Source organism: Pinus tabuliformis, chromosome 5_2 (assembly GCF_031772625.1).
Source record: "Pinus tabuliformis cultivar Carrire ecotype Pingquan chromosome 5_2, CPIR1, whole genome shotgun sequence".
NCBI classification, from domain to species: Eukaryota; Viridiplantae; Streptophyta; class Pinopsida; order Pinales; family Pinaceae; genus Pinus; species Pinus tabuliformis.
Genome location: NC_142306.1, coordinates 443,691,628 through 443,695,068, shown reverse-complemented (window position 1 = coordinate 443,695,068; position 3,441 = coordinate 443,691,628).

Here is a 3,441-nt window from a genome sequence, read left to right as displayed (position 1 = left end):
TATTTTCTTGATGGATTTAGTGGATACAATCAGATTAAGATAGCATTAGAGGACCAGGATAAAACCACATTTACTTGTCCATGGGGAACATATGCATATAACGTTTTTCCCTTTGGGTTATGTAATGCACCTACTACTTTTCAAAGAGTAGTCCTTGTAATCTTTGCTGATCTAATCCATGAATGTGTAGAAGTTTACATGGATGATTTTACTATATATGGAGATACATTTGATGATTGTTTGAATAATCTCGAAAAAGTTTTAAAGAGATGCATAGAGACAAACCTATTCCTCAGTAGTGAGAAATGTTTTATGACGTTAATTGAAGGGATAGTGTTGGGACACCACATTTCTTCTTCTGGAATCAAGGTAGACCCAACAAAAATACAAGTTATTGTAAACTTAATGCCACCAAAAACACAGAAAGAAGTAAGAAGTTTCCTGGGATATGCAGGCTGCTACAAAATATTCATTGAAAACTCCAGTAAGATAGCTTTACCCTTGTTTAAATTACTTGCAAAAGACATTGAGTTTAAATGGACTACAAATTGTCAAAATTCATTTGAAAAATTGAAAGAAAAATTGTCTATTGCACCCATTCTCAGAGGACCAAATTGGTCATTACCATTCCATATATCTACTGATGCATCAGAAACAGAAATAGGAGCATCTCTAGAACAAAAAGAAAATCAGTTTGACTATTACATCTATTTTATAAGCAAAAATTTAACTCCGGCAAAATTAAACTACAGAGTAACTGAAAAAGAAATGCTAGATGTTGTCCATGCAGTCAATAAATTTAGGAATTATATAACAGGTTATCAAGTATTTGTCCATACAGATCATTCAACTATTAAATATCTAATGAACAAAAAAATTACTAATGGCAGAATTACTAGATGGCTATTATTAATGCAAGAATTTAATATCACTGTTTTAGATCAACCAGGGAGGGATAACCAAGTAGCATACTTTTTATTAAGACTTCATTCTTCTGATGATCTTACACATGTGTCATATAACTTCCCTAATGAGCATCTATTTGCTATAACAAGTAAAACCCCATGGTTTGCAAATATAGCTAATTATATATCATCTGGAATATTACCATCACATTTCACTAGCAAGCAGAAAAAGAAAATAATTAGAGACAGTGCAAGATACACTTGGATTAATGGAGATCTTTTCTATACAGGACCTGATCTTATAATTAGGAAATGTATAAGAGAAGATGAAATTATTGATATTCTAAAAGCATGTCATGACGAACCATGTGGTGGTCATTTTGTAGGGAAGAGGAAATCATACAAGGTCTTAAATCAAGGCTATTATTGGCCATCACTATTCAAAGATTCAAAGACTTATAATAAAAGATGTGATAGCTTCCAAAGAATAGGTAGACCTGTAGTTTCAGATGAAATTAAATTGAAGCCACAAATACTGATAGAGCCATTTAAACAATGGGCTCTTGACTTTGTGGGTCCTATCAGCCCACCATCAAATGGTAAGAAGTACATCCTAGTATGTACTGATTGCGTAAGAAAATGGGCGGTGGCTAAAGCATTGAGCAAAGCAAAAGAAACTGCAATAGTTACTTTTCTTTATCAAGAAATATTTGTAAGATATGGAGTTCCAAGGCAGAGTGTCACAGATCAAGGGACATAGTTCACCTCCAAGCTTGTTTGAGACTTGACTGAGAAATACAAGATTAAGCATAGAAAATCAACTCCATACCACCCACAAGAAAATGGAAAAGTTGAATCAACAAACAAAGTACTTGAGAATATTATGACAAAAATAGTGAACATGCATAAAAAATATTGGTCAGAGAAGCTAAATGAAGCACTATGGGCTTATAGGATAACATGGAAAAACACTACTAGATTTAGCCCCTATCAACTTGTTTATGGAAAATAAGTCTTGTTACCAATTTAATTTGAGATCCCTACATATAAACTTGTAGCAGAATTGGGATTGGACCTGACAGAAGCACAACAACATAGGATCATGCAACTCAATGAACTAGATGAGATGAGATAAAAAGCCATGGAACATACATCTCTAGTTCAACAACAGAGGAAAAAATGGCATGAAAAACTCATTAAAAACAATATATTTCATAAAGGAGACTGGGCACTATTTTTGAATTTAAGTTCAAAGATTTCAAAGCAAAATTTACTACTCATTGGCTTGGGCCATATGAAATAGAAGAAATATTTGACAATGGAGCAGTAAGGATAAAGACAATTGATGAAGAAACAAATTCTTTTATGGTTAATGGCCATAGACTAAAAGTTTATCATAAGCCTATAAATAAAGAAGACTTTTTGAAAACAGTTTTAGAAGACAATGATATAGAAGTATTGGAAAATCATAGCAATATGCCTTCCCTGCTTCCAGAAAATAAAAAAAGTTGAAAAATAATAAAAGAGTTTGGTTGTGAAAATCCAGGATACTGGCACAATACAAACTCTAAATAATATCGGAAAACCAACATGTTTGGCCAATATGAATTCTTTTTCATGTTTTTTCTTTCCATTTTTGTTTTTACAGTATCATTCTCCAAAACTTAAAAGACTTGAGGACAAGTTTGAAAATAAGCAAGGGGGCAAGATTCACAATAAATCAACAAACCATGCAATGGGATATTAGGCAGTTGTTTATCAGAAGAGACCTGAAATAAACATCATCAAAAAGTATCAGAAGGGACCTGAAACAACATTGCAGAAGGAACCTGAAACATTATTCAAAAAAACATTGCAGAAGGGACCCGAAACATTATTCAAAAGTACATTGCAGAAGGGACCTAAATCAACATCAGATGCAAAAACATGAAACAACATCAGATGCAAAAACATGAAACAACATCAAGTAGATACAAGGTTCTACATTCCATCAGAATTTATCCTTGAAGAAAAAGAGTCAAGTATGGACGAGATAGCAAAGGTTATCATCAACAAACAATGAGACGACACTGAGCTATTAGGCGAAAGAAGAAATATTGTAAGTAAAAAAAAAAATTCTTAAAACCTTTGATTTTTTTTTTTTTTTGGAATTGTTAAAACTAATTTAACTTGGATATGCATCCTACCACATTTCATCATAGTCCTACATTAACCCCATATACTCCTTCATTCATACTATATTTATCCTAACTACATCACCACATAAAACATTACATTCATTATCCTACCCTACATTTCATTATAGTCCTACATTAACCCCATATACTCCTTCGTTATCCTTCAACATAAACATAAGCATTTTTGATCAAAAATTGAGGCTCAAAATTTTTGCCCATAAGGAATTTTTGCTTGCCTACAAAAACAAAAAGGGTTAGTATCATTATAAAAATATTTGATTTAAAATGACCTAAAACTATGGTCATTTTAAAATCAACTACATACAATTGCAAACATGCAGAATATGATGGTGTTTTCA